Source organism: Propithecus coquereli, unplaced genomic scaffold (genome assembly GCF_000956105.1).
Source record: "Propithecus coquereli isolate 6110/MARCELLA unplaced genomic scaffold, Pcoq_1.0 Scaffold552, whole genome shotgun sequence".
Classification (NCBI taxonomy): Eukaryota; Metazoa; Chordata; class Mammalia; order Primates; family Indriidae; genus Propithecus; species Propithecus coquereli.
The window spans coordinates 472,355-487,160 of NW_012151419.1; the positions used below are offsets into that span (position 1 = coordinate 472,355).

A 14,806-nucleotide genomic window follows, 5' to 3' on the forward strand; every position below is an offset into this window, starting at 1 on the left:
CTGCTCAGCCACAAATGTAGGAGGACGGACGGGAACAGGGCTCACTGAAGCGGCATCTGTTCAAGTGGTGTGGTTAAAACCACCTGGGTTCAAACCCTGGCTCTGCATTTACCAGCTGTGTGACCTCGGGCAAGTCCCTTACCTCTCTGTGTCCCTATCGCCTCCAAAACGCAATGGAGAGATGAGAAGAGGACCCCATCATTTGTGAGCACCCCCCACAGACCTGACGATCCATGAATGCTCTACCCCAAGTTTTCCCGAATGAGCCGCCCAGATGGGAGGCCAGAGCACAGACTGCGCACCTCTCCCCAGAGCTGACCAAGACTTCCAAGGGCCTCAGTCTCCATCTTTAAATGCACAGGTCTATTATAGCATGGAATGCAAAATTCTCAAGCATTTTTTAAAGAAAAAAAAGTATATGCCCTAAAAATAATGTTATGAGTCTTTAAAAAAAACACACGATCTCAAAATAATCTTAGTGAGGGTTTGGTTTTCCCAAGGGAAAGACATCCTGCCCCCAAGGTCTGCGCCCCTCTGCTGCTGTTCCTCCCCTCACAAGTGCTGTTGAGCGCTCACAACACACTGGGTGCAGGGTGGTGGGCAGCTGAGCACATTTCCTGGACAGCTGAGACCTGCTTCCTTCCACAGCTTCGGGTCTGGCCACCACCGGCCACAGGGAAGAAACCGCCCAGAACCCCGCTGGCACCTGACCCTCCCATCAGGAACAGGTAGGTGCTTGGTTTTGCCCAGAGATGCTCCACTCAATCACAGCTGGGAGACCACAGCTGGCTCAGGGCACTGGCCACCACTCCTGGGGGAGCCAGACGATGCCAAGGGAGGCCTTCCAGGTGTTTCCAGAAACGTGTCCCGGGGGCCTGCCTGGGACCACAGCTCCTCTCATTTCACCCCGGCCCCTCCCCACCGCCTGAGGGGCAGCCCACTCAGGAACACACGTCTCAAAAGGCGAAGCAAATTTCCCAAAGTCCCACAGCACGCAAGCCGGGAGCTTCTTACTAAGTCCGCGCCATGGCTAGGGATGGGGTTAGCTAGCAACAAAGTAGCTCCCGCCTAGTAACAAAGTAGCTTGCTCCGGGCACTCACTAAGGGCTTCCCTGTGTGGCCCCCTAGCAGGCGCATGGCGGCAGCACTCCTGCTGTTGTGAGCCCAAATCCAGCCCCCCAGGCCCTAGCTTCTCCCCTCTAAACACCTGTGGCAAAGAAAGAAGAAAGAAGCGGGGGAGGGAGGGATGGAAGGAGGGAGAGAGAGAAAAGAAGGAAAGAAGGAAAGAAAGAAAGAAAGAAAGGGAAAGGAAAGAAAGAAAAGAAAAGAAAAAAGAAAAGAAAAGAAAACGTACCCGTCCATACATCCATCTCCCACTGCCTCACCCCACAACCTGTGAGGCAGTATCGTTCTTAACCCCATTTTGCAGATGAGGAAACCAAGACCACGTAGCAAGGAAGTCAAGCAATTTGCAGCCGAGCATTCGGATTCCAGAAGCTCCAACCCCCTCACCACCCTGCCTCTCCGAGCGCACCCCGATGAGATGCGCTTCTCCCACACTGCCCCAGCCGCCACCGCCCACCCTCTCCCAGTGCCTGCTCCCAACTCCCGCGCAAGGCAGGAAGCGACGCCTCTGGGTTGGAGGACAGTTTTACCAGTTCAGCAGAGAGTGACAGGGACCCCAGGCTCCTCATCCAGGGCACAGGACACAGCTGGGGTAACCACTTCTCCTCCCGGGCTCTGTCTGAAAGGCTGGTGGGCGGGCAGTGTAGACACGGTTATGCCAAGATTGCAACACCGGCTTCCATGACCTCCCAGGCCTGCCCTAATCCTCTGAGCTCTGCTAATATGCGGCTTTGTCATATTTTGGAAAAAAAAAAAAAAAAAGTCAACCCAATTCCGGTCATTCTGTCTACAAGAAAAGGGAGGGACGGAGAGGCCCCAGTGGAGGTGTGAGGAAGTGGGAACCATAAACTTCTCCTGTGAAATTAACTCAGTAATTTCCTGTCCTCGGGTCCTTGAAGGAGAGGAAGCTGCAGCTTGCTTGCCACCGGGAAGATCCCTGGCCAAAGGGTCCCCTCACCTGTGTCCGCAGTACCTGAGCATCCACTCCGCGGGCGCTGCGCTGGCTCAAGGCATCCTGCCGGCAAACGCCCCCTCCCGCACGCTGTCGTCAGTTACAGACAGCTCAGTGTGCCTGAGTTCATTGCTTTGGTTTCCAACTGGGTATCTGGCTGAACAGGCTTCCGAGGGAATGGGGCAAGAGACTGGGGAGTCATCCGTGGAGGACAAAGTGACAGCCCTGTCATAAAGGCCACCGTGCTGTAGTGCTGTGGTTGCTGTAGGGAGGGTCTGTGGCCACGCAACTCATGGAAGATTCTATCATCACCTCAAGTTTATTTATTGATTGATCTAGAGACAGAGTCTCGCTCTGTCACCCTGGGTAGAGTGCCGTGGCATCAGCCTGGCTCTCTGCAACCTCAGACTCCTGGGCTTAAGCGATCCTCCTGCCTCAGCCTCCCAGAGCACTAGGATTACAGGTGTCAGCCACCGCACCCGGCCACCTAATTTATAAATAAGGAAACTGAGGCAGAGAGAGAGAGAGAGAAACTGATCCAAGATCACCCAGCTCAGTAATCAAGGACTCGAACCCAGGTCTAACTCCAAACTCTGCATAGAGCAACTCCAAAGAGCTACAGTCACAGGTGGGTGGGTGCATTTCAAAGACAGAGAAGGATGTTGGCGAATGAAGACATCATGATTTGGAGAATGAAGGAGGAAGTGAGCACGCGTCCTCTCTGTGGGCCTCGATTTCCCCAGCTGTAAAATGGGACTGTTGGCCCTGCGTCCCACGTGCCTGATGAGTGTCCAGGAAGCCAGCAGGTGAGTGTCTGGTTTATAAACAGTCCGCCGTGATGGGTCTGAGAGGTGTGACCGCCCCAGAGGGCACTCTTGGAGGCAGGCAGTGGGATTGGGCAGGAGCCCAGCCTGGACTCAGCTAGTGACAGCTACCTGTCCCTTCAGGCCATGGAGACGATACAAAAGACTCTTGGAAGGAGGAACTGCCAGAGCTGGGATGAGGCTGAGTGTGGATTGGGGCCAGCCTGCTCGCATGGGGGCTTTTCATGGCAGAGGAGAGGAGAACAAAGAAAGGCCCGATTAGGCCAGACAGGCCCCGCATCCCCCCGCCCCTGCCGAGTGGTTTGGCCGAGGCAGGAAACAGAAAGGAAAAGCTTGAGATGAAACTATGGCCCTAGCATTGCCCCACGACCGGCATTTCTCAGCCTTTCATGGCTCAGGCATTCTGGTCCCCTCTGTCCCCTCACCACTGGGCCAGCTCCCCCACGCTCGGGCCACAGTTTGTTTGTGAGCCCCAACTCTAGGCCACACGTGATCATGTTTAAGCCCCTCAACACAGCCCAGTGAGGAGAGCCCTTTTGTGATCCTCCCCTTACGGTTGAGGAAACCGAGGCTCAGAGCAGTCAAGCAACTTTTCCAAGGACACACAGCCAGCAAGAGGCAGCTGTGGGTTTCAAAAGAGGTCTGCAAGGCAGCAGAGCGGGTGGCCATTCCATTCTTACTCAGGGGAAGCCCTTTTTCTTCCTGACCCAGATCCCTGACAGTTGAAGAGACCCCCTGTGAGTTGAGTCTGTAATAAAATAGACTGAAAATTGCCCGCACTCCCTGAAGACCTGCTCCTGACGTCAGTCTGCCCAGCCCCCAACGGCGGGGAGGCCCGTGGGCCATTTAATGCCCAGCCCGGCTCAGTCTGGCTCCAGCGAGCAGCCGTGGAATCTGCCTCCTTCCAGGAAAGACATCCCCAAATCACCCTGGGCAGACCAAAGGTGCCATCCTAAATCAACTCTCTTCAGCCCTAAAGGAAACACCATGTTTCCTCCCAGCCTCTGTGTCTATATCCGCCAGCAAGTCCTGGGAGTGGCAGGAGGGGACCCAATATTCAATCAAGAAAGCCACCAGTGGAGGGAAAGATTCTCTTCTCTAAGCTGGTTTATGAGCCAGACAGTCCAGGAGATAAAGTTGCAACCGACATGCCCACGGCTGAGTCGGAATTTCAAACTCAATTAGCTTCAGATGGTTTGGACTCTTCTGTTGTCCGAATGTTCAAGTTTCATCAACTGAGTTTGAAAAATGCAAGGCTCGGAGGCCGCAGGATGCTGTTCCGGTGCAATGAAATGGATCAGACCACCCGGAAACTGGGTGGGGCCTTCAAGGCCCCGAAGCGCATCCAGACTCCCTCCTGCTGGCACCCGCTTCCCACCCGCCACCCCAGACATCCTGCACGCATCACACGTCTCCACGTCTCCGCTCATGCCGCTCCCCCCGCCTGAAATCTCTCGCACTTCGGGCCAACTTCTCCCCCAGGCAGCTCAAGGCCAACTGGTCCTTTGAACTCAGTGCAAAGCCATGCTTCCTTCTCGAAGCAGTATTTCCTGGCTTGCCGGTGAGAGCCACCTCCGCTGAGCTCCTGCAGAACTCGGTGCTGGTGTAGCAGGCAGGCGTTAACGTGAGCGTGTTTGACAACAAGCCCTCAGTCCAAATGGCCCGGGGTTCACTTACTGTCCTGAATAGACAACGAATGCAATTGTCACGGGGGACTGTGGCCCGTAAGCACCCCGACGTCAAAGGCACCCTCCCGGCTAGATGGGCCTCCACTGTTCATTCACCTGTCCTCCCACGTGAGGCAGAGCTTGTCCCTCCCTGTGTCCCGTGCTCCCAGCACGGGGTCGGTGCTCACTAAGTGCTTGTGCGTGGAGTGGATGAGGCCCAGAGGCTCCGCACCCGCCCTCCCGCTACCTCCCTGGGCTCCTTCAGACAAGTCCCTCTCCCTTTCTGAGCTTCAGAAAGCTAAAAAATGGGAGTGTAACCCAGCTCAGGGATGACAACTGATTATCTCAGATGCCCATTGTCATCCTCTGGGTTTTAAGATCAAGCCTGGTTGGTAGATTGTCTTTAAAGACAGACTCTAACATCCCGCCTCACCCCCAATACGCACATGTCACTCTTGCCATCAAAAGGAGGACTCTCTTTCTCCTCCCCTTGACTCTGGGCTGGCCCGGTGGCTTTCTGTGACCAGCAGAAGGTGGCACAATTGACACTGTGCTAGTTCCAGGCCTAGATCTCTAGAGGCCTGGCAGCTTCTGCTTTCATTGTCCCAGAGCCCTGAGCCTCCAGGCAGAGAAACTCAGGCAGCCCCGCTGGAAAGACGGGCCACATGCAGAGAGACAGCACAAGTCCCAGAAGGACATGGCATCATCTTTCATGTCCCAGCCCCAGTCAGGCTCCTGGCTGAAAGCCTCCCACGAGTCGTACAGCCAACACCAGATGAGCCATCCCTGCAGAACCCCGTCCAACTGCAGAATCATGAACAAATAAGTCATTTCGAGCCACTACATTTTGGAGTGGTTTGATATCCGGATAAATAATTGAAACATTTGGGCTCAGCTGAAGGGAGAGGCATGCCCAATACAAGAGGTCTGCCGTGGCACATGGTGAGGAACATGGACCTCCATCCCCAGACCAGATCATGGCAAGGTCAATGCCAAATCAATTCAATGTCAATTCAAGATTTTTCTGGGGCCTGCTGGAAATGAAGGGTCCAGATTGAGAGGAGATTCGTCCACCCTCAGAGAGAAACCTGAACCCCAACGGGGACCCAGTGGGGACCGTGGCAGGACTAAATGAATCAATAAGGTGGTCCCTCTTGGGGCATTTAGACAGTGACTGAGAAAGTAGAGTAGTCAGTGGCAGGGCCAGAAGCAGTAAGAGGCAGAAACGGGGGAAACTGAGCCACACTGTTAGTAGAACAGCAGAACAGGGAGCTATAGGCTCTTACAGCTGAGGGGACAGAGATAACCCACCCTTCAAGCCACCTGAGGTCCCAAGAACCTTCCAGGTCAAACACCAGGATGGCAGAGCAGCTGGTACCAGCCCCCCTCCCAGTTGGCACACACATCCTCAAAAATGAGCCCCCCCTTTTTGGAGGGAATGAGAAGGAGCCCTGCTCCTTGCAGCCATGAGTCACACCGGCATGTGTCCCCAGCGTGGGGCAGAAACAGAAGGGTTCTCATATCTAGAAATAGCCAGGGCCTGGCATAGAAAGGCCCGAGCTGGAAACCTCAATTGTCGGGGTTGGGCGGGGGGTCACTCATTCATGTCGAGCCTTTGACCAGGTGCCAGGCGCTTACTCTGGCTACGTCCTTCCCTCCTAACAACCACCCCATGAACTACACAGTGCCTTCCCATTTTACAGATGGGAACACTCGCTTGTTCAGAGTCAGCAGGTTTGTAATTGGTGGAAGAGGAACTGGGAGCCAGTCTGAATGGCGCCAAAGCCTGGGGCCTGCTTCTCACTCAGTACACCCTGTGGGGGCAACGTGACAAGGACTCAACCTGCTGTCACTGGCTTTGAAGATGGGGGCGGGGAAACATAAACCAGGGAACGTGGGAAGCCTCTAGAAGCCAGAAAAAGAAAGCAAACAGATTTTCTCCTAGAGCCTCCAGAAGGAATGCACTCCTTGATTTTAGCCCAGTGGAACCTATTTGGGACTTTCGATCTCTGGAACCATAAAATAATTAATTTTTGTTGTTTTTAAGCCACTCCGTTTGTGGTTATTGTTACGGCAGCAATAAGAAACTTATACACTCGCTACCTGAACTCTTACTTCATCTACCACTCAGGAATCCATAGATTCTGATAGATAGCAAGGGATGGGTGTGTTTTGAATGTCCCCTGCCCTTAATCGCTATGCCAGCTCATTCATTGAGCACCTACTATGGGCCAAAGAACATGGCAGACACTCTCTCAACAACCCTGAGACAAGAGGAAACTGCGGCTCAAAGAGGTTATGTGGTTATGTGTTAGTAAGTTTCCCAAGCTCTCAACGGTGGTCGGTGCCAAACCCAGGTGTAGAGCCCACATCTGCCTGGCTGCAGGGCCCGTCCGCTCCCTGCTACACAACGCCCTCTCCACATTGGCCTTCCATTTCTCTGACCCCTGATTGCCTTGGAGGAAAAACTGAGTGTTCTAGCTGTTGTTTTTTGCACCGACATCCTCACCCACTCACCCATCGCCTTGCACAAGAGCTACCCTCAGGAAGAGCCCGGGGCTGGGATCACGCACCCCAAAAAAGCAGAACCGATTCCGACATTCTGCCCGGATGGCAGCTGACCTCCCTGCTGAGTCAGCTGCTGGCACTTCCAGCGCTGCCAGAGCAGGTCTGCGTGGAGGCAGCACAGCCCGAGGCGCCCCCGGTCCCCGCCCTCGCCCCCACCGCAGCCAGGACTTCTCCGCGGAGCCAGACTCGAAACCAAGAGACTGGCCCAAAGGACCCTTTCCAGCCTGGGAACCCGAGGTCACAAGGCACCAAATGCCCACACCAACCCAGGTGTGCGAAGGCAAATTTCAAAGCTCACCTTCCTGAGAATAAAAACAGAAATGCCTTCACCGAGGTGGCTGTGTGCCGCACTTAGCGCTTTGTGTGTATCGACTCGTTTAGTCTCGCCGCGACCCTGCGGAGTAGGCGAGCATGGCCTTCCCTCCGCACGGATGAGCAAGCCGAGGGTATCAGGAAGCCAAAGTGCAGAGCCGGGATCTGAACGCCAGAGCGCTTGGCTCTAGAATCTGTTAGCATCACTGCAGTGTGCTGCCAGCCGGCGCCACCCAGACATTAACATTTCTTTCTTGGATAGCACCGTGTACAAGTACTGCCTCGCGGTCCCATCCAGCAACACAGGAAATGCTACTCTTTCTCAGTCATACTTGTGCCCATCGCTGCAAAAATCCAGAGGTTTGTTCCAAAGAGAAATAAACTCACCGGTTTCCTGATACTGCCTGAAACCAGAATGTCCTAAGTCCAGAAGCAGCACAAAGTGGCTGCCAACAACAGGGCCCCTTCACTGCATCCCAGGCCTGGCCTGCAGCCTCCCCCTCAGAAGAGGGCATGGAAAGAGCCCCAGACTGGAAACCAGGAGCCCCAGGTCCTAATCTCAGCAAGCGACCTTGGGAATGTCACTCAACCAATCAGGGCCTCAACTTTCCTCATCTCGAAAATGGACACATATGTATCTCCCCCATGGCCCCTCTGAAGTTCCAGGAGGACAGGATTCCTTTCTTTTTCATCGTGAGGGCCTCAAGGACAGGAACTGGGCCTGATGCCTCTTACTTTCTCACGTTGCTGCAGCCTCCCACCTCGGGGGCTTTGTTCACACAGGAAATGAGTCCCAAGCACACGCTATGTGCCCGGCCCTGTCGAGGCCTCAGTGTCATCCAGGACCACCGACACCCTCATGTGCCATTCCTTCTCTTTTTCATGGCCAGTGGTTGTCATGTTTAGTCACACTGGGCTTCCCCACCCAGGAAAGCCACCAGCTGCCTTGCAACCAACCACTTGGCCCATTCTGGGGAGTCAGACAATGATTCCTGAGCTTCCTCTTCCTCTGTGCCCATCCTGGGGGGAGTCCAGCCCAAGGAAAACCCCTACCCTAACCACACTCATACACACACACACACACACACACACACACACACACGCACGCATGCACACAAGCACACACGCACACACAAACATTTCCATGTGCAATGAGTTCAAATCCTAGTTCTTTCTCTTATAAGCTGTGTGACTTTGGGCAAGTCCCTTTACCTCTCTGAGCCTCATTTTCCTCATCTATAAAATGGGTTGATAGTCCTGAAGCCTTTCCACACAGGGCTATGGGGGGATTTAATGAGGTAATGGATATGAATACCTTCGACTTAACTGGCGCATGCCAAATAAAATGGTTATTCTTGTTTCCCTCTTCCGGGAGGGAAAGAGAGTGGCAGTTACCCACGTTCCAGAGAAATCCGTGTTTAGGGCCTGGAATCTGGGAGTTTACTCCGTATATTTGATGAGAATTACCCTGAGGATAGGAAAGTATTTGTGGGCCCAACATCACCATGTTAATTTTAAGAAAATTTAGACTTCGAATCAAAGAATGGAAGAGACCCCAGAGGTCATCATAGTTGTGACAGAGACAGGAAACCACAAAAATCCATTCTCCCCGTTCACAGTACACAGCTGCAGGTGGGCAAAAGCTGCCTCGCCAAGAACGCAGCGTCCCAGCCTCCTGGGCAACTGGGCTGGCCGTGGGACAGTGCTCAGGTGAGAGCAGAAGTGACGCCGGCCACTGCCGGGCCAGGCAGGTAAACAAACGTGCCACCTCCACGCTTCCTGTCCTCCCTGCAGGTGGCTGCGGACAATGAGGCTGTCCAAGGAGATCGAGGGGCCACCAGATGAGTCACTGAATTACTACAGAGAAAAGGACCACTCCCATTCAGAAATACCTGCCTTACGGTAAATGTCTGTCTTGTTTGAGCCATTATACATTTGGGGCTACTTGTTACTGCAGCTACTACCCTAACCGGCAAAAATGCAATGTCCTTATTTACAGATGAGGTGATTTTGGCCAGAGACTGGGACACCTTGCCTGAAGTCACACAGCAAGTCCATCAGAGGTCTAGAATGTTGGTCTCTTCACTCCTTGGAGCAGATTCGCGGTTCCCAGCCTGCCCCACAAAGCTGCAAGGATTCTTAGAGGCCATTTGGCGACAAGAGTGAGGTGGAGTCAGCTGCAGCCTGCAGTCCCCCACCTTTCTTTCAACGAGAATAACACCACTTTTCCCTGTTTTCAAATTGCACTTCCCCACAGACTTTCATTTGAGGGGAAGATTCTGCGGCTGAAATAATTCCAAAGCCCTCACACTGGGGGGGGCATTGCTAACATGATCTGACTTTCTGTGGTTCTATAAGGCAGTTTCACTTCTCCACTAAGCAACGTGGCCCCAGTTGCTGACGCAGAACATGTGGATTCACAGAAGTACACGAATATTTGCTTAGAAAGGAAAAAAGAAACCTCAGTGTGCAGCAAAGAGCCCATAACCCCGTTATGAACAAAGCACAAAAAGCAAAGACGTTCAAGTCCTCCAGATCGGTGGTTCTCAAGTTTTGGGGTACGTTCGAATCACACGGGGGCTGGTTCAACACGCAGACACCCCAGCCTCGCTCTCAGAGACTCCGACTCCAAACACTGAAACTGAAAGAAGCACGCGTGATCGTCGCGGTGCAAGCAGCCCAGAGACCGCACTTTGAGAGGCCCTGAGTCTATCTGGTCACCTCGCCACTGGCAGCAATGGCCGCACCAGAGCTGAGAAGCTCAAAGAGAATGAAACAGGCTTTCGGTTTTCTAATACACTGACGGGAATCTGAGCATTAATAATCCACCAAAGAAATCAATAATAATTTCTACGGCTCAGACGAGTGTCACAGGGGTAGACAGCATGATCAGATAGAAATGACCATGAGAATAATAGCTAATGTTTATACAGCCCTTACTATAAGACAAACTCTCCTTAGCGCTCTACGTGTATAATCCCAGTTACTCTTTACAATAATCTTATAAGGCAGTTACTGTTCCTATTCCCATTTTATAGATGAGGAAACTGAGGCACAAAGATAAGGAATAACTTATTCCGTGTCACTCAGTTGGCAGGTGGCAGGCCAGTCCAAACCCACCCCCAGAGCCACAGTGTTCTACCGCCTCTCGTAGAGGTCTAGCACCAGGTCCCCCTCCAGGCCTGAGTTCCCTAATCTGCAAAAGGGGCATCTTAATAGTACCTTTATCACATAGCCATAGCGAGAATCCAAGAAAACCATCTTGATAAAGTGGTTTGCAAACTGAGAGGAGTTATTAAGTAAACATCCAAGAGATGGAAATTAGTGACACTCTCCCCACCCCATTTTACAGATGGTGAAACTGAGGCCTGGGTATTTTATTTATTCAATGGACACTATTCAGTGAACCTAATAGATGCTAGTTCTTCTGCAGGGGACTGAAGTACAGTCCCTAGGGGAGCCTAGGGGACAGGTCTTGACCCAACAGGGGTGGGGGACTTCTCAGAAGATGTCAAGCCAGAGACAGGAGTGAACAAAGCGCAAAAAGCAAAGACGTTCAAGTCCTCCAGATCGGTGGTTCTCAAGTTCTTGCCCAAAGCCAAGTTCATCTATTCCCCAAAGTTTTAGAGGAGTCCAGAGAAGACTTCTGTGCACCAGGAAGTAATTAGTCCCATGGACCTCCCAAGTGCCTGGCCCCTCACCATTTGAGTGCTGCTGGTTTAGGTTAAACTTTCTTTCTTAAGAAAATGCCAAGCCACCCCCATCCTGCACCAGAGGCCTGAATTAGCCAGTCCCATTCGCCTTGGCAACCAAGGCATTTGGAGCAATCCTTCCTTCGAGCCGGTTTGGAGCGGGCAGGAGAGACAGCAAGAACCACAGAGGAGACTGGTCTTTAAAAAGAGGTAGAGGATACAGAAAGGGAAGTTGGGGGCTTTTTTTAATGGAATTACTGTGTGACCTCAGACCAGTGACCTGGCTCCTCTGAACCACACAAGTCTTATATCGAGTAGCAGTCACTCGATCATCACGATGTATTATTTGTACTTTTGCCAACAGCTGGTTTTTGTGGCTAACCCATTCAAAACGTGCTAGTCTGAAAACAAAAGGGAGTGGTGGAATAATTTCAACAGAGCGCACTGGCAAAGCATTTGTGTCCTTCATATACAAAGAACTCTTATACATCACTAAGAAAAAAATGAGCACGCCAACAGGAAAAACACATGGCAATGCACTTGAACAGAACAGTCACACAAGAAAAGTGAACAATACGTTTATAAAAGAGAATCAGCATTAATAAAGAGATGCAGATTGAAGCATCTGGCTATTCTTCTCAACTTCTCGTCAGGGAATGTTTGAGGGATGGGTCACAACAGTGTGGGTGAGGCTGTGCAACTATCACACCCCGATACAACACCGTAGGGCAAGTTGGCACGACCTTGCAGGGAACAGTGTGGCCGGGAGGCTCAAAAGCCTTAAAAATAGGCAAACCTCTGACCCAGCAATTTCGTCTCTAAAAGGTATCCGTAGGACAAACACACACAGGTGACATACTAGATCAAGTGTTCATTGCAGCACTGGTTTATAATGATGAAAAAAGCGGAAAAAAATGCAACGGGAAAGGGTTAAATACATTCCAAAACATCCTTTCCACACTTAGAATGTGTATCGGAGAAACACAGATGATTTGGAAGGAAGTCCACAGTCTGGGTTAAGAACAAAGCAGGTTACCAGATCAGATGCGGGCATCCTCACGTACATACCCACACGTGTGTGCTCGCTACTTTTTACAATTCACATGCATTACTTTTGAAATCTGAAAATAGCAAGAAAACTCTTTACCTTTGGACAAATATTAAATTATAAAAAGAATCAAACTTTTCTCTCTGCTAGTATTCCCCATCCCCGGCCCCTCTAGAAGACACCAAAGGCAAATGTGATACCTTCTCGCCCAGACGGTCTTCCCGTTGGTTCCTGGTGGCTTCCCCAGCTTCTTTCTCCCAGTCGCACAGTTCCTCTGGCTGTGGCTGTTCTCCCAGAAAGCAGTTCGTTCGTTCATTCATTCATTCATTCAAGATCTGCTCGGAAGTCCCCAGGGTGCGCACACACAGCCCCCTGGAACGCCCTTGTCCTGCAGCAGGCTTGCTGGGGAGCCCCGCTCTGCCCTGAGCTCCCTGCTCACTGCCGGGGCTGCTGCCCTGAGTGAAACGGGGACAGAAGTCAGCGAGAGAAACAGCTGGAAGGAGGCGAGAGGAGGGAGGGGCAGGAAACTGGGCTGACCGAGGGCGGGGGCGGCCAGCTGCATGGAGTGGGGGCCGCCAGGAGAGGCTGCCCCTGCCAGCCGGGGACTGGGCTCGTGGGCGGCGACCAGACCTGCTGGGGACGACCAGCCCCTCTGGCAGCCTAGCGCAGCTGGGAGCCGTGCCCGCTGTCTCGGTGCAAACCAGCAGCACATGCGGGCCCAGGCTGCTGGGGAAAGTGCGCCTGCTCCCCACGAGGGACTCAGAGCTCAGACTGACTGTGAGACCGGCTCCCTCTCACCCCCGGGCTTTGTGAGCGCTGTTCCTCCCACCTCGATGCTGTTCCTGCCCGGATGGGCTCCTGCTTCCTCTTCAGCTCTCAGCTTGGAGGCCCCTCCCAAGGAAGCCCTTCCTGACCCTCTGGGGTCCGCTCTGGGTTCCCCTCTGCCCCAGGGGCTCACCCCATCACAACACTGATGCAGGGTGTCCTTGCCCGCTAGGGTGTCTCTCTCCTTGCAGTGGAATAGTCAAAATGGCTGAGAGCAGACATCCTACTGAGCAATTGGGATTTCATTAATCCTCACAACAACCCTAGAAAGTAGATGTTATTACTACCCACATTGTACTGGTAAGCAAATTGGGGCACAGATAGGTTAAGTCATTTGTCCAAGAACACACAGCCAGCAGATGGCACAGCTGGGATTCCAACCAGGCAGTCTGGCTCCAGACCCAAGAAGTAACAGAGGTGCCCACTGTGTGCGCCGCCCTGTACCAAGTGCTTCCGTGCGTAAGTCAGGTGAGCCGTCGACGATGCCAGGAGAGGCGTCACTTGCCCACTTTGCAGATGACGGTGCCGGGGCCACAGAGTGGAAGTTGTTTTGCCCGGGGTGCCCAGCTCATGCCGATGGCATCATAACTGGACCCAGGTCTGTCTGAATCCAAAGCCAAGACCAAGACTGCCTAGAATAACATTTTCAGAAAGGAAAAGCGGAGGGGAGGGGAAGAGAGTGGAGGGAAAGAGAAAGGGAGGGAGAGGAGGAGAGAGACCTGTTCTTCTTTGGGCCTCAAAGGCATGGACAGGTCAGGAGAATGTGTCCTCATCATCTGATCAGCCTTAGAACCTCACCTTCCTCTCCCCACCATCCTCATCCCCTTACTTCAGTGAGATTTACACTTAGAAATGATCAAATCTAACTCTTCCATTTTGCAAATATTAATTTGAAGCTCAGAGAGGTTATTTGCCCAAGGTCACACAGCTCCCTAGAGAGTTAAAAGTCAGACCCAGCCTACCTGGCTCCCAACTGCTTTCCTCCCCTCTCTGTTGGGCTTACCTGGAGGACTCGGTATCCAAACTGTTACTGTGCAGGTGGGAACCCTGGACCCAGAGAAGGCAAGGGACTCCCCCAAAGTCACCCAGCAGTGAGTAGCAGAGCAGCAGCCCCGAAGTCTCCTGGTCCAAAGGAGACGCCGTTTCCATAATGTGATGTTCGTCACCACCTAAAAGTTAGTTATTAACAGAGACCAGTGGTTTCCAAAGTGTGGTTTCCAGACCAGCACCAGCAACCTCACCCGGAAGCTTGTTAGATGTGCAAACTCTCTGGCCTTCCTGAGCCCCAGTGAATCGGAAACTCTGGGGACAGGTTCCAGCCACTGGGGTTTTAAGAAACCCCACCAGGGGATTCTGATGTTCGCTCAAATTTGAGAACCACCGATAACAGTCATTTCAATTAGGAATCAATTGAAACGAGGCCCAGAACCAGTTGCCTTGTCGATGCACAGAACGGAGGCTGAGAACGGGGGGCTTTGGATCGGTGGGACCTGGTCTGAGTCACTGTCTCCACCACCGTCAGCCGCGGGACGCGGGCAAGTCCTTTCACCTCTCTGAGCCTCAGTTTCCTCATCTGCTGTGGACAGACAAGGAGAAGAAGGAGGAGGAGGAGGCAGCCTCTGAGGAAGAGCAAGCACCGGGGAAGTCAGGAAGGGGAGCTGGAAGGACTGGTGGAAACCGAGGCTGTGAGGAGGCTTGGGCCTTATCAGCTGGGAGCCGCATCTGGCGGAGCGAGGACACTGGGCTCTAGGCCACCTGGGCGCCGGGGAGGGGCCCCCAGGGAGGAAGGCATC

At 52.9% G+C, this 14,806-nt stretch overlaps 1 protein-coding gene across 3 annotated transcripts in view; it reads right to left on the bottom strand.

Annotated features, from left to right (window-relative positions):
• CMKLR1 (chemerin chemokine-like receptor 1) overlaps positions 1–12,434 on the bottom strand; it is a 43,515-nt gene extending 31,081 nt beyond the window's left edge. For 2 of the 3 annotated variants that reach the window (XR_001138039.1, XM_012657614.1), the window contains exon 1: positions 1,656–1,766. The gene's annotated coding sequence lies outside the window, so the exon portion shown is untranslated. Of the gene's footprint in view, positions 1–1,655; positions 1,767–12,388 lie in introns of those variants that run through there. The other variant, XM_012657615.1, reaches the window with a different exon arrangement.
• Between the last annotated feature and the right edge of the window lie 2,372 nt (positions 12,435–14,806).